Source organism: Accipiter gentilis, chromosome 7 (assembly GCF_929443795.1).
Source record: "Accipiter gentilis chromosome 7, bAccGen1.1, whole genome shotgun sequence".
In the NCBI taxonomy this organism is placed as follows: Eukaryota; Metazoa; Chordata; class Aves; order Accipitriformes; family Accipitridae; genus Astur; species Astur gentilis.
The window spans coordinates 30,988,954-31,015,980 of record NC_064886.1 but is presented as its reverse complement, the minus strand read 5'-3'; the positions used below and the strand labels follow the sequence as shown (position 1 = coordinate 31,015,980).

At 41.3% G+C, this 27,027-nt stretch overlaps 1 protein-coding gene across 10 annotated transcripts in view; it reads right to left on the bottom strand.

Moving 5' to 3' along the window:
- Positions 1-26,184, bottom strand: part of ZNF536 (zinc finger protein 536) — a 354,101-nt gene extending 327,917 nt beyond the window's left edge. For 5 of the 10 annotated variants that reach the window (XM_049806411.1, XM_049806421.1, XM_049806416.1 and 2 more), the window contains exon 1: positions 25,439-25,715. The gene's annotated coding sequence lies outside the window, so the exon portion shown is untranslated. Of the gene's footprint in view, positions 1-1,617; positions 1,663-22,797; positions 22,908-24,526; positions 24,618-25,438; positions 25,716-26,156 lie in introns of those variants that run through there. The other 5 variants (XM_049806413.1, XM_049806412.1, XM_049806417.1 and 2 more) reach the window with 5 other exon arrangements.
- Between the last annotated feature and the right edge of the window lie 843 nt (positions 26,185-27,027).

Below are 27,027 nucleotides of genomic sequence, written 5' to 3'. Positions count from 1 at the left end.
TGCTCAAAAGTTTGGAGGCTAATTTTGAATCATCGACATTTTGATTCCCAGAAGGGCCAAGCACTTACTTTTCATTATAAAGTGCAATAATAGCTGTGCTCAGGAAATCAAGTCCTATGTCTCTGAGGATTATTTTTCCAAGAATCAGACACACCAAACAAATGTCATCTTTGGCAACTGCAATGCAAAATCTATGTATTAGACATGCATTCAATTTCACTCTACACATAGATACTTAAATCAAGATGAATCTTATACATTTGCTAAAGAGTTGATCGGTCTGTTTGATAACACGATGCTCTCCAAAAGGTCACCAATTTGTCTAACCGTAGAAGCAACCACTAAAAGCTGCAAAAGAAGCAGCTTCCCAGAGCAGTAAATTTTGAGGAAGTTCTCAGTCTCCAAGGACCAAGATAATTCCAGAACATAGCCGTGAATTCTGTTCTGGTTCAAGGTATGGGAAATTCCTTAAGGTAACAATTTTTCCTTTTCTCAGAATACTAAAGGTCACCGTCTGACACTTTTAATTAGAGCAGGAATGTTCAGCAGAGTGGGTAACTTTGATTTCTCAAACTGAGGCTGAACCTAACAACTTCTGTGCCAGCCAAATACTGCTACACCACAACGTCATGCACTCTACTTCCCTAACTCTCCCAAGAAACTCCTGCCACCTTCCCACCCTTTGCCACTGCTCCATCCCCATACATGAACTCTAAAACTTCCCACTTTCTTCAGCTTTCAACCTTGATCCCTATGTGGGGATGAAGTCAGCCCTCTGGAGTGCTACCAAAGACCCAGAAGGCAGCAGGAGCTGCAGCGATAAGCTATCTTTAAATCAGCCAGTCAATCAGTTCTCTCAACCATCAAGTGATGCAAGCACAGTTCTTGGACCAAAATCTCTGGTTCCCACTGTGTCAGACCAGCTGATTTAAGAATTTTGTTGCCAGACTTTTCCTTTAGATGACAATAAAGACACTACTGGAAAAACTAAATATCAGCACTCTTCTGAATATACTTTACACTTTGTATTGCAGACCTACACTTTCATTTATTTGAGCCACTTCTGCAACACAAATAAACCAGAAAATGGCTTTAAAGGAACAAACAAGATCTCACCTTAAGATCTCCTAGATATTCACAAGCTTAACCCACTGTTCACTGGCTCCCAGGATACAACCGTAATAGCTGTAACTAGAGCACTTAGTCTTTTACTCAAGTTATAGACACTAAAGGTTTCAGTGCTGGAGGGTGCTAGTTCTCTTATCCATGTCAACCAAGGTAACAATTCACAAATAGAAGGTGATGTAACTAGAGCATGTTGTGCTCCACTGGTCCTGGCAGGTAGTATTGACTCTACCCTCCCACCATCTCCTAGCACAGGGAATATTGCAAAGTGAGCTTTTTTTCCCAATAGGCCAGAGACTTTAGAGAACAGTGTTAACCACACAGCAACTCAAATACAGAAGTATCAAAATTCACTGTTGGAGCAAAACACATGCTTAACAGTTCCTACCCAACTGCCTATTATGCTTTCCTCTAAGACTTCATTTTCCCAACAGCTGTCTCTATCTAAGAGTTTTCAGTCCCATGCAGACAACAATGCAACTCTTTCTTTACCTGAAGCAACTGTTTCAATGTGCAACTGCTTGTGAATCAAATAGTTCCTAATGAAGAACCAGAGTTCTCCTAAAAGACAAAGAAACAGGCAAAGATCACTCAACCTGATTATGGCATTTGGAAATACCATGATGTTTCACTCCTGTTTGAATACATATTTTCTAAGACTGGGTAAGAAAAAACTATTACAGCAATTCAAAGCTGACCTCTTGCTTAACATCTGAAGCATTTCACCAGGGGAATCCTGCATCAAACCATCCACATGGGAAACCTTAAGTATATCTCTCCAGAAATACAACCAAATGGAAAGTTATTTTCCATGGCTAATCTGTACATAAAAAGAGTAAAACTTGTTCTAAAGGCCTAGGCCCACTTGCTGCCAGCTTTCCGCAATCACAATATTTAACCAGAGACCAGGAGTATTTTCAAGAGCAAAACACGCAGAATCTATTTGCAAATCTCTGGGGGATAGTATCAAAGAAGAAACTGCTGCATGGGTTTCGTGAGCTACGTGGTTGAAACTGAAACAACCTCCCAAAGGGTCAAGAAAAACTGCTTTGGTTAGGGAGCGATCACTGGCTGAGCCATTTTGTTCAAAGACAAGGCTATGGCTAGAGGGTAAACTTGGAGTGAGGAATCTCCGCTTCAGCCCAGCCTGAGTGAGCGAGCAAAAATGTGGCAGATGAGTATCAACACAGAAAAATGTTAAGGTTTAACATCTGTGGAAAGCAATCTAAACAGCCACATACAACACCACTGAATTTGGAAATGGCCTGTAAGTGCAGAAAAGAGATCTTGGAATTGACCGTCCTCTGAAATCATCAGTTCAGTAACATACAAAAAAAGTAAACACAGACAGTCTTAGTCATCATTTAGAAGGGTATTGAGAACAAGATGGATAGCACCCTTCTGCCACAGCAGAAAGCCTTGGTGCACCCGTGTCTAGAGTATTGTGTGCCATTCTAGCCTTGTCGTTCCAAAAGAAGGTGACAGAGTTAGAGGTACTGAAAAGGTCAGATAAAATGATGAAGGGGGTAGAGTGGGTGCTCCACAGGAGTAAGAAAAATACTTCTTTTCACAAACATTAGTGAACTTGGGACCATGCTGCCACAAGAGGTGGGGGAGACAAACAAACTGCAGACTGGACAAATTTGTAGCCAGAAGATCCATAGATGCATGCTATCAAGATTAGGATGTACCCTCCAACATCCCTACAATGACTGTGGGTACAAGATATTGTGAGGCAAATGGACCACCAAAAGCATCTGGGCTCACTTGGCCTCCCTAACCAGCATCTCTTGCTGCCAGCATCAGGGAGAAGAAGGGCGAGAAGGGCTACTGGCCTGGTGCAAGGCCATTTCTTTCACGCCAGCCAAAGTTACTACCCTGCAAACATACGGCAAGACACTCCTCCATCTACGCTCATTCAGCCAGACTGGGTCCTCTTCATTTTTTCTAAGCAAATTATTAAAACAAAGGCTTATTTATATACTTTTTATCAATAAATATCACAATGTTTCTTAAAGGTTGTAAAAATCCTTTTACTCACTCGGCAGACAGAAATGCAAGCACTGCCTGATCTTCAGAGCTGATGAGTGCCCCCATTGCACCCACAAGACTCATTAGAGCAAGAGGTGTTCAACACCTGTAAAAATCACCTTCTAATGAATTTCCCAAGGTCATGTTGAAAGCCAGGAAAAGAATCAGGAATGAAGCTCTGTCCAGTGTTTTATCAACAAATTTAATTTTCAGGTGTCATCCATTTTTTTCGTGATATTATGGTCATTCAAGCTCATATTTCACAGATGGACACCTTTTGCTCCAGGCGTACACTATTTGATCTATTTTAGAAATCAAGCACAAGGTCCTCAGATATGGCCAATCCACACACTTGCAATACAGGGTAATTGTATGCAGAGGTCACTTCTGAGCTATTCGACACCACTGCCTACTGGAAACTACTTCTGTGGGTGCTATGCACCCAGAACTGCAAGCAGGGTTTATAGGGCACCTTCACCATTCCCTCTTCCCCCCAGCAACAGCTCTTTTTCCTCTGTGGAAAAAAAAAACAGGGAAGAAAAAGTGGTACAAGAACCTAGAGATCAATGCTGAAACCTTTGGATTCAGATGCTTTAGAGCTAGATGGTACCAGTGTTTGGCAGCAGTGGGACATTCTACCAGACAGAATTTGCCCCCAGATCTAGATTATTTATCTAAAAGGGCACTCCGGCATATAAAAACAATTCAACGCTATATTTTTACATATGACATAAAACTTCCTCGTTTGCCCCCTTACAGAAATACCGGGAGTCAGATCTTGTCCTGATTTATTAAGGTGAAATTGAAGTGCTATAAATGTGGCAAAATTTAGAAGGTCACTAAGATCCTTAACTAAACACCTGATCATAGAGGCCCATTTAGAAAAGAGAATTACAAGTTCTTTGGCCTCAAGATGCATGACAAAGCTTAACTGCAAAAGCAACGCAAAACAGGCTGAAGGGAGCTGGAAGACGGTACAAATAATTGCCAATTTTTAAAAAGTATTTTGCAAAATGCATTTATGGTTCTTCACAATAACTTCAGTATCTCAGAAAAAAAATCTGAGGGAAAATAGTAAGGTATCAGTGAACAGCACTGGATTATTCATCTCCTGGGTAGAAGCCTAAGTTTCTCCAAGATAACAGGTTATTATACTAGGAGGAGGAGAAAGTCAACCTGAAAAACATCTCCTTCTTTTGAATATCCACAAGCAAATCCACCATAGTAACATTAGCAAAAAAAGAAGGGGTGGAAAGGATGTGCAGAGTTTACATTAAATTCTGCTTTTACGTGTTTCACAGCAATACAGGAACACAGGGGTTCATGTTTCAAACAGGACTCGAAACAAACAGTCCCCGACGGAGTCCTTATGAGCAACAGGAAAAACCAGCACCCAGAACACAGTGTTGACAGAAGTAATGTCAGCAACTGGTCCTTTCACCCTGACAGACACATGAAGAGACCCATATGTCCAAACTGGAAGTTTTCTAAAGGAGAAATCTAAAATATGTCTGGATCATTCATATATAGAATACTTCAGGCTACAATCATTCTCAGCAAGAGATATTCCTTAATACTTGTCTACATCTGTCAGCTCATGCTGATACATACTGTAGTTTTATTTTTATTGATTTTAAATTTTAACGATGTCACAAGTTAATTCACAGGTCTTTAGAAGAGACCAACAGTAACTAAACTATTCCAACATCTTAATGAACCTACTTCACCAGAAACAAATACCACAAATACTATATTCATAACTAGGTTTTTATCATTTTAAGCTGCATGCAATGTACGCTTTCCTCTACACCACCCATCTTCCACTAGAGAGGCAAATAGCTTGTGTTTTCCCTTTATGTAAGCATCTTCTTATATCTTCCAAGCTTATAATTTTCTATTCCTATAAGCTCTTTTTTTCAGGTGACGATCGTGGTGCATGGCACTTGCCTTTGGAGCCAATTCCACACTAAATATCGATGCATAGCTTAATTAGGGACTAGTAAAGGAAAATTAAGAGTAAGGAGACTGGATTAACAAAACCAAACAGTGATGATGCAGAATGTGGACCCAAAAATGCATTTAAAAAATTCTACAGATTTTAATGAGGAAGAGTTGTGTGTTTTTTAAATCATTTTGTAGCTATGGCTTCCAGTCATGAAAATATATGCAACCTCATAAAACGTCTGATATTAGCATGCCTCTTCAAGTGCAAGTGAGTTGTCAATAAGACAATTAAGACAACATCAATAATACACACTGCATGTTATTATCTGCTATTTGAAATCTCAGCCTATCCAAAGATCTCTGGAAACAAAGGGTACATCTGACATTGGCAAAAACACTCTCCCACAAGTGAAATATGTAATTCTGAATGTATGCAATGGCACCGCTACCTGTAAGGGAAAAAATGAATTGCTTTTAAATACAGTATAAACAACCCCTGGTAATGTAAAACCTGGCTCTATAGAAGAAACAGCTACAATAGAAAATTAGCAATCCTGTGCTTAAATCAATCACCTCTATCACATGATCCAAGTCAATAAAAGTACTGAATAAGTGCTATCATTGACCTTAATCAGCCAACAATTGGCACACAGGGATCAGAAATTCTAGTGAGGAATCAGTTGTCCCTGGTAAATTTTAGGGTTTGGGGGAACCACGGATATGCAATCTCTCACAATACCTTTCCGTCCAAACTGCACAACATTTTTAACAAGAGGAAGAAAGGAAGAACTGAAGTTAAATAAGCAAACTTCCAACACACTTTTACAGGTACAAAACTTAACAGGTGCACATGCGGTCCCATTTCACAGCTGAAGAATACTCTACTCTTGCCTTTTTTTTTTTCTTTTTTTTTTTTTTCCTGTAACACAGGAACTGTAGCTAAGCCTACAATGAAAACAGTCTTCAATGATTTTACTCAGTGGAAATAACCTATTTGGAAGTGAGGGTGATGAAAATCGTGCTGCACAATGATTAATTTAGGCTTTAATCCTGATGTCCCATTTCATCCGAAGTTGCCATTAAGCTCAAAAGGAAAAAGGACTACATAACTGGGACCTAACGTTTTTATTTATCCACCTCATAAGCTGAACGTGATTTCAGATTGAACAGAATAGATTTCCCTGTAACTAATGGACCAGATATATTCATAAAATGTCCTTTTATTGATTTTACTTTCTTCTACCTATTGTTTGCATTTTCCTTTGAAAAACACATAACTGTCATTATGCCGTACATGTCCTTTACAATTATTATATCATTCACTGTTTCTTAACAAAAAATACATGCTTTGCTACAGTGTGCCTTCTAATGAAGGACTCCCCACTAGCCTAACTGGAGTCTAAATTGTTAGAACATACTGTACATTTTGGGAGAAACAGAAGAAAATTAGACCCCTTTGGAATTGGTTGGTTTGGTTTTGCAATATGCGTCTTTAAAAATTTAGTAAGAGAAAGAAATGGCTAAAGGACAGACTTCATTTTAGACACTTTCTAAACAATAAGCCTATTTATATAACTGATCACATAACAAATTTCTAGGCACTTTACGGAATGAAAAGCCTTTTGCACTGCAAAAGTCATACTACACGCAGCTTTCAAGTTTCAGAAACTAAATATTCAAAGGGATGTAGCAATAAAAATATATTAAGTATTTTTAACCTACACGGTTCTGAAATTTTACACGGTATCTAAAATAACCGCAAAAAATTTGTCAAATATCTACTAAGTATAAGTATGTGAACAACTTAAGTGTATTGTCGTAGTTTACCAATTTATTTTTTTTTACTCTTCCTTGATTTATATTTCAATATTTTGTTCCTAAGTTACAATTATGCAAAATATGATTTCTTTTGGATGACTATTTGGAATGTTTACAATTATTTAATACAATTTACTTAACTATTTTGAAACCAAATGATGTGTTGAATTAAAGAAGGTTCAACACTCAAATTGCCTTCATATGCTCATTTTTCAGCATACTGCACTGACAGCTGAGAGCACATTTTCATTTGTACAGTGTGCATGGTGCTCCACCAGGTTGCACTGATGAAATACGTGATTTTAGAATCTTTTCACAAAAGGACAACTTTCTTTCATGGAATCAACATTCAACTTATCTGTCATTATGGTAGCTACCAGATGAATACAGGCAGAGGTTAAAAATAAAAATGTAAAGCCATACTGTTATCTATAAAACATATACCAAACTTAAGCTATAGCTTATGAACTATGAGGCAATGATTCAGCTATCAAAAACATTTTCAAATAACCAAATAAGCTTGCATGCAGGAGCAGCCTTCAGAGATACTCATATTAATGCAGAGCCAGCTTTTACCAAAACAGTGACTATCTCAAGTTTTTCAGCTCTTCACCACAACTAAGCCTAAGGACTCAAGAAAGGGGCAAGGTTTATAAAGTAGGAAGCACCCGGACATAAGTATCTTTGACAGAGTAAGCTTCCAGCAGAATCTCAACCAGGTGCAGCCACTTTCATTAGCCAAGTCTGAGATTACTCCCATGCTGACTATCAAGTCCTATGAAAATATGAATTATCTGCATGCACCACAGCAGTATTTATCCACACGCTTTGCCACTGTTGGACATCATTCTCAGGATTTCAAAACTGTACACGTAATTACCAAAATTCTCTGAGAACTTACATACATAAATACCAAAATGTATTTTGTAGATTTTACTTTTTTTAACTTGACTGTGCTGTTTCATTTCCTGTTAAAAGGGAAACATTTCTTTCAGTCATACAGATGGGACAAGGCAGAAGCCTACGACTTCTGAGGCATACTGAAGAGGAGCTGCGTTAGGACTTTCATCTCTTCCTTTTGGTTTCTACTCAAATCTGTTACTTGTGGTTGTACAATCAGTAACAGTCAAAGCAAACTAGTATCCCTTGCTCAGATTCAAAACGTAGTTACCAACTGGAACCCACTGCATATTTCCAACTCTTAAGACAGTTTTGGAAGCTCAGCTTTAACTGAACTCCTCAAGGTTTGGGTTTGGTTGTTTAAATAAAGGAAAAATTCAGATAAAGGGCTTAAATTGCCTATGTAAGGCAGCCATTCTTTGAAGACCTCAGCTCTCAGTAGTGGAAACTGAGCCACAACCTCAGAAGCCACTTCCAGGACGGAACTTGCAAATGCAGTTTAGATTTCAGTATCACTGAAGTCAAGGCTACCCCTTTGATACTCGAAGTCTAAAATAAGCCTCAGCCAAATACTGCATTGTCATGAATAAGCCAAGTTAATACTTAATGAAATTTGCATTTCTGTGCAATGGAGCATTTACATTATGGCTATCATTGTGATAGGAGAGCATTTAGTCAATACGGCATCTCTGACTGCTACTGTGAAGAGTCAGGAACTGTTCTATCTGCAGATGACAACCTGAGGGACTCTACACAAATACAGGCACGGCCAAGTCAGAACTGACAGCAGGACTGCCTAAAAGAGCATTGGAGGGTATCCTTGGGCTTGCCTGATCACCTAAAATTCAGAGGCATTTTTCTGGTAGAGAGAAGAAGGTGCCAGGTTGTGCCACTAAAGAAAAGAAGTATGGCAGTCTACCAGCCTTAGGCTTTTTGAGTAGGGAGAGTTTTCTCACGATATCACAGGAACGACTGGTGCTATATGCACAAGGAGCACGAATCAGTACACGGTCCATGGGGTGAGCAAAGATGACAATTCTTCAGCTTGTTTCTGAAGATGAAATCTTGGTTCCCGTGAGCTCAATGGTAAAAGTCCCCACAATTGAATGGAGCCAAGTTTTCTTGTTAGACTATAAAGCCACAGGGAAAACAGAGGCAAGAATTTTACTTAATCACTCCTTATGCACTTCAATAAGGAGACAGTCTAGTCTTCCCTTTTATTATCAGGGTTCACTTAAGGACAGGGACAGGATTCTTCTCTGTTTTATTTCAAACCACCTTAGGCACATCTTTCTTTTCTTCCTTTCTTTTAATGGGAGAGCAGAAACCCTGAAATCTGGGGGCTTGCTCAGATTCTAGCTTCTCTTGGTGGGTCTGTCACACGGACGAAAACGGACTGCAATTTGCTGCATAACCTATGCTGTGCCCCAAGCTGCAGTAGCACTGCATGGTTTCATGTAAGTGACATGTCACAGTCAATAGCAAGTGTGTCAGCTCACTGACAGGCACACAACGTGCGACACCATCCTCCAACACCACTCTTTTCTGCAGCCTCCACCTCTCAGGGAGAGCATAAACAAGACTTGGTACCAAGGAGCGCAGAACAGGCGTTTTATGGGTTTTGTCAGTGTTGTGATATGCAGCTGCTTTGGAAAAGTATTACTGCAACGGAGTGTCAAATGTCACTCATGTTTCCACTGTGACTGTTAACATGGTATAGTGCATAAAAACCAAACGTGCTAGTTAAACTGTGTAACTCCTGAGTAGTGCCCTCCATTAAATGTAATTGCATTATCTGACAAATAATCAATGTTCAGATGACACTCAAGAGTCCTAACTGCTAATCCTGGGCTAAAACTATCTGATATTTGCCTTCTTTCTGAAGTTTTATACTGTGCCTGTGCTTCCATATCAGCCCCAAAGGACAAGCAGCATCACAAATAAGGTCCTGGCTTCCAATATGAATTTGCTAATAGTGCCATTAGAGAGATGAAGAACATAATCTCATTTTGGACAAAAGAGGGCTGTTAGCCTTTGGTGGGCAGAATGACATGGCACCTTGTTTATATCATTACTTAGGATATTTAGCATGTTAATTTTTCATTCTGTTAGGCTTAATTCTTCAATATTTGGTATAGATCTCTTATTTTACCAGGAGTTCCAATGAGAAGGGAAAGTGCAGTGACTTTGATATCAAGGTCTGCAAAGAAAATTAAAATAGCAAATATTAGTTCAGAACAACCTCTGAGAGTGTAAGAGCTGTTTCATATAGCTGTGGACTGCTCTGATCTGAATGCATAGAGGATAGCAGCATTCTCAAGGGATACAATAAAAGACTTTTCTCTCATTCCCTTGTCCACCTTCCTCTTCCTCACTTGGGTCTCCAAGTTGGACCTTCCATGATCTGCATCCCTGATGTTCCACCTCACCAACAGGAGAGCGAGCACTAGTACTCCAGCTCCTGCCTAAGTCCTGGCCACTCACTACACATATTTGCTGTCTTCATCACCTGTGTGTGGTGGTATAAAACTGCTCAGAAGTCCTCTGCCTTCCACTCTTCCTCTCCTGTAGCTGATAAGGGCCCAGCCAGGCTACCCTCACAGGACCTGCTTCAGAGACCCAGCTTCGTTAGCTTCAGAGCCAAGAGTGGCCACCGGCAATGCGAACGGCCCTGTTGCTTTGGATGTCTGAAGTAGTTTTGCTATGGAAAGGAGACGCTGGAATGGCACCAGACAGGTCTTGATGGGAAGAACAAGAAAACGAGAAGAGCTTTCCTGCTCTTCACAAAGCAGCAAGGTTCTGTGATGTGAGCTTAATTAATGTTTACATGAACGCTGTATTTGTTTATATTTAATACATCTTTTTCTAAATGTAATTCAAGACTAGGGCTATTCTAAAGTATGAAAAGCAAGTCTTCCTTTGAACCACATTTTTAAAGGAACTACTATTCCAGCCAACTTAAAAAACAATTATGAGACCACACATGACTTTTGAAATCATATGAATTATTGATGGGAGGAACAGAGACTTTTTTTATTTTTTTTTAATGTAATACGGCTTATTGCCGGTTTTCAAAACACTGTAACACCTAACTCCTAAACTAACAGGATTGCAACCAGAATTTTCCACTGTTTTGGCTTTTCCCAACTTCAGAGGACCCGATTCAGCACAGACTTAAGTACATGCTTTAACGTTTGACATCCAGTTTTAGCAAAACAACTAAGCACGTTTCAATACCACTGCTTCCACACTAATTCAGGATCAAACGCTACTACAGAAATGCTCAGTATAAGATCAACTGAAGCAGTATAGGTGGAGTCATAACACGTACACGTTATGCTGTAAGCTTTATGCGGAGAGCTTTCACAATGAACAGCTTTAATTCACATACTTTACATGTATGTCAACATCATGTTTATAAAACCTGAAAGAGGGCTCATGAAACAAATGATAAAGAACCACAAACTATTCAGCTGAAGAAACATACGATCCTCCCCCCAAACACTACAGAATTCCTAAAAGCTACAGAAACTTTTAACATACAGCCTTCCTTAGAAAATTTAAACATGTAAGCTGCAGAAATGAAAGTATTGAACCTAATAAAAAGATGAGACCATCTTATTCTTGTCATATCAATCTCTCAGATAGGCATATTTATTCCTTCTATAGGTACCTTCATATCATGCAATTGTAAGACAGACATGCAAACATCCTATAAAATACTGAAGTACTATTCAGTAATTATTATTTACATTCTCCTTGGGCACTTGCCAAACTCCGCATACACCTGCTTATAGAAGGATGGGGCACCTGGGCCCAGACAATAGGTGTTTCAGTATGGACTTCAATCAGAAAGCAGCAAGCCCTAATAGAATAATAGGTACCTGGGTTACCTAATCGAAGTGTTTAAGTGTTGGCAATATCGTTGATAATAAACTAATAAGTTACAAGAGCCTTCTTCACCTAGATGTCCAGCAATGATTGGACTAAATAAGGGCTGAAGATTGTTTAGAATTAATGTTGTTCACATTTAAATACAAATTATCTTAGTAGGGTTTTGCATATTGATTGTGCACTGCTGTTAAGTCCTCTTATTTCTATAGAAATAAATGATCCCTACTCAACATATAAAAGCTGTCCTAGTACTAAATAATGATCTCAACAGGGGGCAAATCCTAAATGGAAGTAACTGGAGGGGACTAAATTCTACACTCTGCAAGTAGGCGGCCGAGAAACACCTAGGACCCAGAACAAGGTACAAATGGCTTCCAAGCCTAGCAGAATATTCAGTCTAATGAGGATAACTTCCATTTTACACAGATGATGCTTTCTGAACAAATCTGTACAAGAACACACACACATGCATCCTAAGAATGGAAAGAGTTCAAGAGGCTTCCCCCCGCCCTTTATTTTTTAACCAATTTCCTATTTCAAGTAAGAAGAGATTATGAAAGGAGGAAAAGTTGTCTTCAAATCTAGCTTGAAAAGGCATCTGCAATACTCCTCCTCGCTTTATCTGCCAGCTCTGTTTCTCCTGACAACGTGTTTCCCTAGCACTGTGGCAACCCACAGAGAGACCCTGAGAAAATTTTTTGTAGTCAGACTTCTGCTCTGGCACATATACATGTAGCTAGAAGCGTGCTGAAAGCCAATGCTTCTACTTTAACTTATCTTTGGTTTGCTCTATTTTGTTCAGTTCCACCACCAGCATCAGAGAGAAAGGTAGAGATACTATTGGCACATATTTGTTTGTAAAAAAAAAAAAAAACAAACAAAAAGTAACAGGGTATTCAAGGGTATCTTCATTAACAAATCAGAAACTATAAAACTGTACCATGATTTTTTTTAAATAATAAAACATTTGCTCCAGGATAAATATAATTAAATAAAAAATAAAAGTACAATTAGTAAAAGATATATGACGTGTCATAACAACAAGTAACAATAAAAACCGTCTGAGGACTTATTTGTGAATCTGTATTCGCAAAAGAGCAACATAAAAAAAGAGGGTCTTTCACTCTGATAGGTAATATTTTATTTGACTCAAATATATGAAACACGTCTTCAAAAGTCCAATCTCCCAACAGAAAATCTCGTCAAAGCAAAGCATGCCCCAAAAAATAGTCCCTGTCTGATTAAAAACATCAATATCTTCTGAAAAAGGTACATGAACAAATATCATGCAGTTGAAGAATGTGGACTAGCCAGACTGTTTTTACAGAGGCATCAAATCTACTTTAGATGTTCATACCAGCTACAGAGCAGAGGAATGAAAACTGTGTTACATTACATACTATACATGTGTAAACAGTTTTCAAATCCAACTGTTTTTATAAAAAATGTAAATCATAAATTGCAATACGTTTCCCAACATCACAGAAGAATTCTGCATGATAATTCATTTCTTTCCATGACAAAAGTTATCTCATCATGTGCAAGTTATATCTAACTTAATGGTGGACGTGAATTCACTGCAAAAACTACATTCGGTAAGTAAAAGGTTAATAGCGTGAAGTCAATGAGTTAGTATCCTGATGTGTGAAGTAGCCAATCAACAGTTGGTGTTTGAAACAGGCTGGGATATCATATTTATAAAGCAGGGGTTTTTTTTCCTTGTGTGATGATGACTTCAACTAGAAGCAAGCTAAAATTGACTCAGCCAGCTCACACCTGAAAACAAGATACTGAATCATTGACAACCATGGACCTGGTCATTACAACATTCGTTAAGGTCTTCAATTAGTGAACTCAGTGGTGAATGTGGATCATAAAAGCACTGAAAAAGTATTTGCAAGCTTGGGCCCTGTGAAATTCATGATTCTCTGAGAGAAAGGCTTGCACTTTTCAAAGGGTATCCAAGGGTCCCCATTTCTCAATTATATGACAGGTTCATAGTGGCAACTGAGGGACACTGAATGAAGGTAGAAAGCCAGGCAGTGTGAGAAACAGAGAGGGAGGGAAGCTCTAGGTGCTTGTCTAGTACCCCTCTGTTCATTAGCGGCAGAAGATCCCTGGAGAGGTGCAATGGCTCCTCAGACTGCCTGAGTCTGTATATTGGTTAAGGAGCTGTCAATAGCCACAACTTTAGGCCAGCCCCAGAATAACTCTTTGCCACTTATACTGTAAAGCAAAATAAATTCAAATCCACACTAACTCAACACTCATCACAAACACCGTTTTAAAAAGAATTTAAGAGTTTTCATGCAAAGGGTAACTGTCAGCCAATATTTTACTCCTAGGATTTTGCTATGGTTAACCTACCAAGGATCTGATTTTATACCTTCTTCACGTGTAAAATTTCTATGGGTGCCAGCAGCAGTAAAGGTATATAAGGGTTGCAGGCATATCCCTAAATCCACCTCAGCTGTAGAAGAAATCTCACAGCACTGCTAGATCAGAGGTCAATTCAGACCAGTTCTAAATGATTAAGACTGTTTAACCCAACTACAACAGGTATTTACATACAGGTTAAGGGTCTGACCTCAAACCTTTGAGAGTCAACTACAAGGTGCTCATGATTTCCACGGACTTTGAACCAGCTGCTAAGAAATATTCAGGTTAGCATTTTTTGTACTACATGACAGAGGGTATTAGTAGTATCTTGTCTATACCCTGCAAGTATATATAAAAAATACAGTATAATTTTAAGATCAAATCACAGAAACACCATTGATGTAGTTTAGGTCTTGTAAAAATCAAAGTTGCACAAAAATTGAAGACCAATAAAAATGTTTCCACGATTCTTTTTTTAATCCCATTGAAAACAATTTTTCGTTGTAAACATTTTTGCTAGCCAAGCACTGCAGCATTGTGCAACTGCATGACAGCCAAAGAGAAACTGATGAAAAGCTGACTAGATTGATTTCATTTTTCCAACCGGAGTGAAATACGTAAAAGGAAATAACAAAATGGTGAAGTTATTTTTATATATATAAAAATGTTCACATTTAATAAACTCACATGGAAACTGCACAGCCAATGGTAACTGCTTTTAAAATATATTTACAGATCCCTTCAGTTCTGCACAGAATCAAAAGGCAACAGTGGGTTCCTGCAGCACCATTCCCCTTCCTCAGGGACTGCAGAAACACTCTCTCTGTTGGAGGAGTCAGATCTGAGTCTGCCCAAACTCTGTATCACCCATTCCCTCTCCACCCTGTGACCTCCCAGGTTTCTGTGTAGATGTCTGGCAGGGGGTTACTACTGGAACTCAGAGCTATATTTATTCCCTTGGCTCCCATCCATCGCCGTTGCAGAGCAGCCAGAAGGGGAACCAACCAATACAGCATGGGATCTGCCAGACTTGTGCTGCCAGAGAAGTTAAGAATGAAAGACAGAGGAAACAGAAGCTATCAAAATGAGTATTATTATCTCTAAGGAAAGAAGGGTTTCCTCCCTTTGCAGATTCCCCCTCTACAGGTTAAGACAGTTTTTGCCTCCTTTTTACAAAATGCTGACAGAGAAACCTGCCAGTTCCACAGGTCTTTTACATTCATATGAGTTTCTTCGTGAGGCAAGGAGCACTAACAGCACAGTATCCCTTGCATTTCTAAGGCATTTACACAGCATTTCTCTCCGCCTCACAGTACTACCAGATAGAGTACCATTCGCAAGCTCTGCATTGTATGCAGGTCCAAGGCACTTGCAGGAGATGGGTCTAACCCTGCACCCGTTGCACCTTCTACAGCTAGACCACTCGATGCTCAGGGGGATGTAGGAATCAGTTAATCAGTTCTGTTCAAGCACATAATCCACTGAACAAAATAATGGCGACACAACTCCATTTTGAGATGAAAATTCTTTGGATTATCAAGATGTACCCCATCACCAACTGACTTTTTATAATCATTGGATTGTGAACTTTACAAGAAAGGTAGAGAGCTGAGTAAAGAACAGTCTTCCCATATCACAAATACTTTGAAGATTTCAGAATTTCCTCTTGTTCCCCACTGCAACTAAGCTGATACCTTTTGCAGCTTTTCAAAAGGAGGAGCCAGAAGGACAACATAAAGAACATGGATGCTCTCACCACACCATACTGAGATGTGCAGGGTGCAGGACTCTGCAACACAATCAAGTTGGACCCAGTCTCTCACATTGCATTTGAGTGCCCAAGCCAAGAGTCAGTCCTCTTCTGACCCACTGAATAATTATTATTGAAACTGGAATAGCCTGAAGCAGGAACTTAAAAAGACTCACCCTGGAAGAGCCAAACTGTGGTTACTAGAGCACTCACCTGGGATGTAAGAAACTTGATTTGAAGAAACTGATTCAAATCAGATACGAGCAGAACTATCTGAACCCAGCTCTCCAGTGACCCAGGTGCATTTCATAACCACCAGTCCATAATGAAGTGCAGAGATGCAACTCTTTCATTTTAAGCAGAAATTCAATTGTAGAGCTGAGAAATCCTTCAAAGATGCAGCATGTTGATGCAAACTAATGAACTGGCATTTTCAACTGCAATAAGAAAATTGCAGCTAGTTCTGGCCAGAAACTATACTTCTATATTCGGAAGGCACCTAGCATGCCAAAGACACTACCAAAACAAGCAAGAGATTGAAATTCTAATCCAGAAGTGGTTGTGGATTTCCTACTGCTCATTTACCTAATACAATGTCCATTTATCACAAAAACATGCATATAGCTTTGTGTATTCAGGTAGAAGAAAGATGCTTGAACATTTGTTCTTTAAAACAGTCGAGAATATTTTAAAATATCTGAGCTATTTTAGAAGGAATTTTATGGTGAAACCCAAAGAAGGGAGTAGTTAGAGCAGGAGAGTTTTGTTAGCTGGTATTATGGTACTAATAAAGATGCTGGTTTATCCTCTACTAGTTATTTTATTAGGCCTAAGGGGAACTACACTCCTATAGCGATATCTCAATGAATCAATGAAAAACAGATACCTTAAAAAGGTAATAAATAGTCATTTGATGACACATTTCAGTTTTGGGTAGCCTATAACCTCTGCAATTTTTCAAACTCAAAAGGTTGGATTTCTTTTTGTACTTGAAATAATGAAACAAGAAGAAGTTTAACTGGGTTCTCTTATTTGAGAACATCAGGCTTTGCACTGAGTTTGCAAACAGTGGAGTTACACGACATATTTACAGTGAAACTATGAATCATGTGAGACTCACCTGGTATGGAAGGGTAGGTTTTACCTACTGACTCAGTCCTACCCCAACTGAAACAAGAGGAGCAGAATTGGATCCTAGAAATCACATCAAAATCAACCAAAATTTTGCTAGCCTTCATGCACTTTCCTCTGAGAGACCCATCATTTTCCTCAAAAATGTGGGATATATTCCAACAAAACAAAAGTTCAATGAAAAGCTACTTCTAGCAGTAGTTTCAAAACTAGTGCCGTTTTCCAACATTGAGTCAACCCCTGACATTCAAAAAACTTCGCATGGACTGAAACCCATGAAAACGTTCATGCAAACCCTTGAGAAATAAAAAAAGAGCTTGTCTATATGCGGGGGTTTTTCAGAGCTGTTCCAGCACTGATATGGTTGAACCAGCACAAACACCTATCAAAAATCCTTGGCCACTAGAGTAGAAGGCAGTTTCTGCTTCTCCTGTCAATTATAAACTAATGCTAGAGAAGGCAAGATTTCTCCCTAATTCACTAGACTGACACTTCACTGTCACGTCACTCCCTCAAGGAAAACTGGTATCAAAACCAAAATGTTGCACTGCCCTATGTTGTAATATTTCTGTGGACCCCTGAAGAAAAAACACATGTAGATCTAGAGAGCCAATGTTAACAAACAGACGTGAAAATAAAATGTAACCCATCCATATGGAGCTATCAAAAGAAATATTAGGAAATGAACATCCAGCCCACCATGTTAGCCTTTGTTAATAGAAACCTGACTTTACACCTCCTTGCTTTCTTCACCCTAGCTCTCACATGCTCTTTCTCAAGAAACAAACCTAGGCTTCCCTTGAACTCATTTATCCTTTCCTTGCTGGTAATTTATTCCATATGTTTATTATCCTTTGCGTGAAGTAATTCTGCCTGAGTTTCCTATTTACCCACACTTTTCTAAATTTTAGATTGAAGGGACCTACCTGTATCTATCTACCACTGATATTCCAATGACAAGATTGATGGTAACAACGTCTGCACAAAACTACGGAGACCAACTTACGAGAGCGAAATAAAACGTTACTACAATATGCTATCATTTAGAAAAATAAATGGAAGGCCAGCCTGGCAACCTAGCACAGTGCTATCACACAGGTTACCAGGGCTAATTCCCAGATCAGCAGGGGCCAGGACTATGGAGGAAGCAATACACATAGCCCTGTTGTGACTGAGTAGACTGTGGTACTTGACAGCAACCCCTTTGTAGCATTGATGAGCTCAACAGAGCTCCCATCCTCCTCACAAAGAACCACAGTGACTGCAGCAGAATCCAATAAGGCATAAAAAAGGAGGAAAAGTTTGTAACAGCACTTATCACAGTTAAAAAAACCAGACAACATAAAAGAAACTATAACGAAATTCACATTAAGGCTGAAACGAGCTTATTATAAAAGGAGGAATCAGGACTGCCATTTATGCCTTTGCACCATGACACCCTGACCCATTTGAGGTTGAAGGCAAGGAAGGCTCCCCAGGGCATCCCTGGCTGCCCCGAGGCAGAGCAGGGGCTGCAGGCAGTCCCCCTGCAGCCAACCTCCCCTGAAGCCCTATGCAGGCCACGGGGGTGAAAGTCAGTTCATACTCTCCTTTTTCTCCTCCTCTCTTCCTTCTCCTGTTCACAAAACCGAGACAGGGCCAAATTTTCCCAAGTAGCCTTTCCTTGGCGCTGTCAGTAGCCCACCTGGGATAACCCCTGCCTGATCTTCACCGACTTTCACCCTCCCAGCAAGTGCTCGCTCGCACTGGAAGTCCGAGATGCCTACAGCTGGACAGTTTAACACTCGTATCAAAAATGATCAGCTGGTTTGAAGAAGCTAGCTCTATTGCTTGCCCCACACTATGGGAGTGTTATCAAAGCCATCATCGTTATTTTCAGGCACTGCTACTTGCAGAACTCTCTGTTAATGTCCTACCATGATACGCAGCGCTGCTTTTTTCAAAGCATGACAAATACTTGTAAGAAATTACCTAATTTTGCTTTTGGTTATATGAGTCTCAAATAGTGCAATGCACAATGGAGAAAAGATCAGATACTGAGGCTGCCGTAGCTATTTTAGTTCTGTTTCCTTCATCTGTGTTTAAAAGACAGTCAGATTATAACAAAATTGTTTGTCTTTAATATAGTTCAACTTGACCTGATGAACCCATCTCTTTAGAAAACAATCTCACATGGAGTATTTAGATTAAGACCTCTAAAAAACAGCGACTTCAAAATACTTTCAAGGCCCCATCTTACAATTTTTTAAAAACACATACAACTAGGCTAATTATAATTACTCCTCTATAATTCTTTTGCTTTTTTGATGCATCTGGTTATCTAGTAAGATGCACCTGAAAATTAGAGCAAATTTAAATATAAGGGAAAGGTGCCAAATTCAGAATACTGGAAGAATCTTCCCTCCGGGAGTGTGTTTAGTCACAGCATTGGTGCAGTTGGGCAGAGGCAACCCAAATTCCCCCCTTCCTACCCTGTTCCCATGCCTCTTTCCTGATCTGGATCTCTGCTACCTCTGAAAAGATGCTTCACATCTCTCACTCAGCGCTTGGCTTTGTTGCTTAACCTGCCAATAGGAGTGAAAATGTCACAGCAGTTATTGTGATCCACTCAGATTTAGACAGACACTACTCAGTTATTTCACGTTAAGCAACAAACATCCATCAGATCATTACAAATTTTCACTTGTTTCTAGCTAAGGTCATATTCTGATCAGTGACTTTCTCATAAAAAGTTCATACTCTGTATTCAGCCACACAACTGGAAGCTAGAACTGTACACCCGTACAATAACCCTAAGATCATCCAACTAAGCATCTCAGAATTATTTTACTTTTACATATTTTCTTTCAGTAGCTCATCCTTTTTTTCCTCTTCTGTGAACATCTGTGCCCAGAGTGTCTTCACTAGAGAAATTTGGATTTCCATCTACAGTTGCCAGAAATAAGTTTATTCATGTTTCTATAAAAGAAAGAATATGTATTCTATTTTTTCATTTATGTTCTCCTTCCCTGAATCCAAATTGCTTGCACCTCTGAAACAGACACACAAAATGCCTCAAAAAAGATGGGGTAAAGAATAAGGCAGAAAATGCAAGGTATGAATGAGAAGATAGAAAAATGGCTTTTCAAGATCATACTGCTTTTAGTATTTTGAAGAGCCAATATACATCTATTCAGGTATCTGAGAGAAATTCAGATTAAAATTTAAATTTACTTACAAATTCTATTAAAAGACACTAAATCAGAAGACACTAAAAAGCTTTAATTGTCCTCATTCAAACCAGAAAAATAAATCTATTTATGGCTTTCTTTTCCATTTTTTATAAAGTTCATATAAATCCATGCACTTTTTTAATGCCCCCCCCCCCCCCCCTTTTTTCTTTTTTTTTTTTTTAGTTAAGGCACTCTAAAAACACCTGTGCAATTCAAAGTCAACTTTAAGCAAAAATCAACGTTTGGAAAAATTACTTCTGCTGATTTTCCTGCACTTGATGAAACTTGCGCTTCTCAGAGAATAAGCACAGCCCATTTTAATGGACTAGTGGATTTTCTGTGTCTGTTCTAATGCAAATCTCTTTGGTCACCTAAGGCTCCCATGGTGGGTAAACAACGTAATGTGTCAGCTTTCTGTACTGAAGATCACAATTTCTGATCTCAGCACTGTCTTCGTTGCTGCAAGCAAAACAGTGGTACTGATGTTGCAACTTCCAGGCTACTCTTTTCTGATAATGAATGGGTTGGGTTATTGGCCTCTAGCATGGACAAAAATATGACAATCAGGCTCTTCATTATATAAAAGTCTACAGTGAAGACAGTGCCAGACAACTTGCTGAGTATTAGAGCTCAAATATGTTCTGAAGTCGAAAAGCCCGTAGAACAATTCCTTTTTCTTCTTTAAAATTGATAAAGTCATAGTCAATTTATAAAGTGTTTTAATGCAGTATTTCCATCATAGCAACTTGTATCTTCAGGAACTCATTTGCAAAACACAGCTTTAGCATGCAAATATTTTAGATACATTCCCTGCAAATGTAATAGAGAGACTAACCTTTCTTACATCTGCAGTTGTTAATTGTCATCATTTGAACAACAAATGAAAACAAAGTTTAAGCCACTGGCACTTCAAAAAAAAAAAAAAAAAAAGGCATATTAAATCTCATTTACCTGCAGTGAAAGAAATTCAAAGTCACAAGCAAAATGTGAAGACAGAGCAGATATGAGAACGTGCACCCAATCGCAGGGTTTAGCAACTGTACCAAGACTCTCTTCTAGTGCATGTTCTGAAACAGCAATCGATTCTCTAAGCACTTGATACCAAACTGGAGACATTTTCTTTCTACAACATTCTGAAAACTTTAAACAACTCATTTATGATCCTTTTCTTCAGAAGATTAACAGCACGTCCACTAGAAGATGAATTAAAAATAATTTTTTTTTAAAAAAAGGATAGCAGAAAGGGGAAAACAGAACAGACTAGGACAAACATCTCAAGCTATTTACAAATATTTTTATAATGACTAGAAATCATAGAGCCCTCTTTAGCTAACTTTAAAAAAATAATAATACCAAAAAAAAACCCCAAAAAACCCCGAACAAGCCAAAAAAATATATCGGCTGTTGACTGAACACAGGGCCCGATTTTCAAAGCTGCTGAGCACCCACAACTCCATCTGAAGTCAGTGGAAGTGATTAGTGCTCAGCAGCTCTGCAAATCAGGCCCAAACTGTACAGGGGTCTACTAGCAGCCTAGTAGAAGTGGTGTTTAGGGAAGGGGTTTTGTTACAGAAACGAGGAGGTTCAAAGTAATCTGTCAAAGAAGTCCTGCTACATTCATGAGTCGTAAAGCTAGCTAGCTCTCATCTATGGGAAAAAAGTTAATTCATAGGGCTCATAGGGCTTGCATTTGTCAAGGAGCAGGACGTCAATGCTATCATTATCAGGCAAATCAGCCAGGCGTTTAATGGTAGAATCAGGAGACATTTGCTCTCCACTATCAGAATGACATCATAACTAAAGCAGCCTTCAGCGAGGGGGGAGAGCCGGGGCAAGGCTTGGGCTGCACGCAGACTTTGCACTTCTGCTCAGCTCGCCCCACCGATCACTGCTCCCCTTCCCCAGGAGGCCACCCTTTCAGCTGCCTTCGCTCCACAACTTTGTCCTTACAGCATCTGAAACAACAGCATCTGATTTTACAAAATAGTTCCAAACCTGTCCGATCCAAAACTGCACTATTGTAAACCAACCACTCGGTTAGGAGGGGATGGGGTTCACATATAATCTACAAATTCATGCTAAAAATTTCTGGTATTTTTAATTACTTCAGTCATCTTCATCCTCCGCCAAATGGGGGGGACACACATATTAAAAACCTAGTTGCCTCTACAATTTAAGAAGTAACAGCTTAGTTAACTAAGTCGATTTTTAAGCATACACAAACACATACACACACACACACACTCTTTGAATATTCTGAAGTATTTAGTGATGAACTATTCAATGATCAGAAACATAACAGCAATACACATTTCCCTTCCATAGTAGCTGTAATTATACAACTCAAACAGCACGAATTACAAACTGTTAATCTATTTTCTTTAAAAATATCACTACAGGTACACAGGCACGGTACAAAAGCCTCACCTTGTATAAGAACTGTGAGGGAAAAAGTTATGAAAGCAGACAGAAAACCTAAAATCCCTGAGGCTACAAAAAAATCCCGCTATTGAGAAATAACCCAAGAGACCACATAGGGAATGTACAGCTTTCAGAAGCACTTCTCATCTTATTTGCACTTAACCTATTGATGTACTTATGCAGGTCACTTACTTTTCGGATATGTTTGAACCCTTTATAATCATGCAGATCGCCGCGGTTTTCACTTGGGCTTTTGTTTTTTTGGTTTTGTTTGGTTTTTTGCAAACAAGTTTCATTTAAAAAAGATCCAATTATGCAAATCTGCTCCCGGATAGGTAGTGAATATTCAATATGACGGTGATACTGTAATAGTTCAATGCAACGCACTGTACTGGACAGATTTATGAAGCAACGTCACTACTACGCTCTGGTCCTCGCTGAAGCATCTTGAAGTTAATTAAAGCTGCAATGTCCACTTTTCCAGCCACCCTCCTCATTCAGGTTTACTATTTCAACATGAAACCAGCAAGGGGGCCTCCCCCCTCTCGCCGTACATTTAAGCAGCCTTCCACAGTCAATGAACAATGAACAAAGATTTGAGTGATAGGAAGGGGGGGGAGAGAAAAAAAAAATCTCCACAGGAATAATCAAATCCGGTTTAAACAAGTAAAAATATAGTTTCTAATATTAAACTAGAAAAGAAAACATTCTTCTCCAAGCGAACGTGCAGAGGCGCTTAGCCAACCCCTTCAGAAAGGGTCTAAAAGCAGCCAGTCCTTTTTATTTCGAGCAGTGAATGAGCCCAAACAAGGCTTCTAAACTTAATTATGACACTTAAAATAGTCTTTTTCCACATAAGCGGGGAGGCTCGCCGCTGCTATCTGTATCAACCGGTCAAATCAGCTCAGCAAACACGGCCCCTGTTGGATTTATTTTAAACTGCACGGGGGGGGGGGGGGGGGGGGGGGGGGCGGCGGCGGCGGCGGCGGGGGGGAATGCACAGCCCCGCAGAGCGCTCCAGCCGCGGGCGACCGGGCGGCCGCGCCCGCCCCGCCGGGCCCGCGCCCCCGCGCCCCGCGCCCGCCCCTGCCCCGCGCCCGCGGAGCACCGCCGCGCCGCGCCGCACCGCTCCGCTCCGCGCCGGGCCCCACCGCGCCGCCGCTCCCCGGCCCGGTGGTAGCTGAAGTGAAAGCGAAGGGATCTGACAAATCACGTCTCCGCCTCGACACTGTATCAGACACGGCCATATCCGCCGCACGCACCCCGAAACAATGCCCGCCGCGCAGGCAGGCGGCGGCCGGAGCCCTCCCCGCCGCGCCCGCCCCGGGCGCCGGCACCCACGGCCAGCGCGGGGCTCCGCGCAGGCGGACCGTGCCCCCGGCCCCGCCGCCGCGGCGGGGGACGCCGGCAAGTAACTTTTCGGATGGAGCCCGTGCGAGCCGCCCCACAGGATCCGCGGACCCGCCGAAAAAAAAAGAAAAGCATAAATCTTCCCGACCTTTTATTTTGCGTTAAAGTTCACAGGCGGCACCGCTCCCCTCAGCCCCTCTCCCCCCCCCCCTCACGCACACACACACACACACATATTAATTATTTGCAAAACTGCAACAGATGGGCGCATTAAAATCTGGATTCTTTCCTACACGGCATCAAAGAATCTCTCCTTCCTCCCCCCCCTCCCCGTTAATCCCGCCGCCGGCCCGGTGCCCCCCCCCCCCCCTCCGCTTCCCCGGCCCCGCGCATCCCCCCGCGCAGGAGAGCGAGGCCGCTACCCCGCACAGGCAGCGCTGCCCCCGCGGCCCTCCGCGCCCGCGCACAGCGCGCCGCCGAGAAGGGGATGCTCCCCCCCCCCCGTCCCCGTCCCCGTCCCCGTCCCCGTCCCCCCCGCTCCGGGGATTGCCATTTAAGTTTCCTCCTTAACCTGTTACTTTCTCCGGGCGCTGACAAAAGCCCCGGCGGCGGGCTGGCAGGTGCCTCCCCGCTCCCCGCGGCGCCGCCGGGCGCGCTCCGCTCCCCCCGAAAGGGCTGAGACCTGGCCTGACATTTAGTGCCTACTTGAATGTCACAACGCTCCTCGCAGCATTATGCACGGCTCCTATTCATAAGAGGTCGATTAGAGCACAAAATGGCAGGTCTCTTAGGCACTTGAATCTCACAAGTTTGACACATGGTATGCATCAGCTAACTTTGATTAAAAAAAAAAAAAAAAAAAAAGAGGGGGGGGGAGTTTACAAATTACACCGCGATTAGCCGGGATCCTAAGGGGGGAGGGAGGGACGTGGGGGGGGGGGGGGGGGAAACCGCGTTTAAAGTCACTTCAGCAAAGTTTGCTCCGCAGCAACCCTTTAAAACAAAAAGTTTCTGGGCAAGTTAAGGGCAGGGTCGGTGCGGGCTGGGGACGGCGGGCGGGCGGGCGGCCCCCGGGCAGCGTCGCGGCCGCCGCCGGCACTCGCCTCCCCTCGCCTCGCCTCGCCTCGCCCGCCCGCTCCTTTTTTGTAAAGTAACGGTTTTAAAAGAAACGAGAGAGAAAGAGGAAAAACGTAGGGTTTTCTTCAGGCTAAGTTCTATAGCGCCATTCAATGGCTTCTCCGCTCCTTTCATTATTTTCTGCTTTTCCCCTGACAGCCCTGCTTGCAAACGTCACTGCTATGGATATTTAATTATACTGTATTTTTTTAATCACGGTGGAAAACGCAGGCCCCATTGCGATGATTAAAAAGAAATAAAAAAAAAAAAAAAAAACATACTCCGGACTGACTTTGGAGCCTCTTTGATGGCTCACGGGAGCCTCCCGGATCCTCAAAAACCCCCTTTTTACCTTTGTCTTTCTTACCTTAAAATTTAAAGCAAAGCGTAGAAGAAACTCCCGCACGTAAACGGAGCGTTGTAAAAGATTGTGTTCAATGAATAATGAAGCATGTCCACATGATTGACTTGATCATTTTCTTGTGCGGAGGGGGAAAAGTGCGGCGCGGGGCTGCCGCGGCCGCCCGCTCCGGGTAGCCCTCCCAACTGCTTCCAGCACATCCCGAGCAAAGAGCGCTTTATTTTAATCTGTCTCTTTTCAGAATAACCCCCTTCATTGATACTGATCACCCAACATCACAAGACATCCCCATCTCTCAGCGTGGACTCCCCCTATCTGGTAGGTGAAATGCATTGTACCATTAAAAAAGCACTCCATTGTCGTCTTGGCATAATTCACAGCAACTAGATAGGTCTTGCGGCATTTAGCTTTGATGAGCCAAAAGCTGAACCCTTGATATAATAATCTACAAAGAATGGTCTGTGATCGTCCATTTTTTCTCCCTGTCTAGCAACTAAGAAACCATTTAACACGGCGCAGCTTGGTCGTGACCTTGAGCCCGTGTAAACACCCCGAGGAGCCCGCGCCGCTCCGCAGCCCCACGGCCAGCGCCGCTGCCCGCGCCCCGCGCAGCCCCCGCGCCCGCGCAGCCCCCGCGCCCGCGCCCCGCCGCCCCTGCCCGCGCCCCGCAAACCCCGCCGAGCCCCCGGGGGCAGCGCCGGGCTCCACAAAGCGCCCTTCTTACCTGCTCCCGAAACTATGCAAAGTCTGTTTCTCCTAAAAAAAAAAAAACTCCCGGGGAAACCTTGGTGGACAGGGGGACCGGAGCATCAGTCACCGCTCCGGCGTTTAAGAGAAGTAATCAGCGATAAAGTGACGTTGATCTGCACTGTAACCTTGTGGCGTATTTAATGTAAATAAGCCAGTTATGTTGCCAATCGCATGCATACAAACACATAAAGGTCCTCAGCGTTGCATTTTGATTCTTTCCATTAGAGCCGACTTTATTTACATACACTATTTAGGGGATCATGATAATTCTAAAACAATACTAGTGCCAAATGATTATGAAAATATGATTTTAATTAATCACGTAGTAGGCAAGGAAATTAGCATACGGTAATTAAACTTAGAGAAAAACGTCATGGAGGTTCTCTGCCTTATGGGTTCGGAATAATCATTAAACGATGGGTTTTCAGGACTTAATTATCAAACAAATAACTTTTTTAAAGCAACTTTACAAGGTTTATCCGCAGGGCAACGATTTAGTAAATAATATATAACCAAGCAAACAAGGTGCAAATGTGACTGGTGAAATAGGTTGTGTTTCTACAAAGCAGAAGGGGGGGGGGGGGGGGAAGCTGAATAATGCAATTATGGATTCTGTGTCCCATAGTTGACAAAAGCATGGTGCCTCAATAGACTCTTTGTTATGGGATTATATAATGATTGTGGTGTAATTATGGGAAAAAAGATTTAGTAATAATAAAAAGTATCAAAATACACCAATGAGCAGCTTGTTTTAAAGAAAAGGCTTGCATGTGACATTAGGGGCATGTTAATAACAAAAAGCCAGGATCCGAAAGGGTTGACAAATAAAAAAGACTGTGATGCGC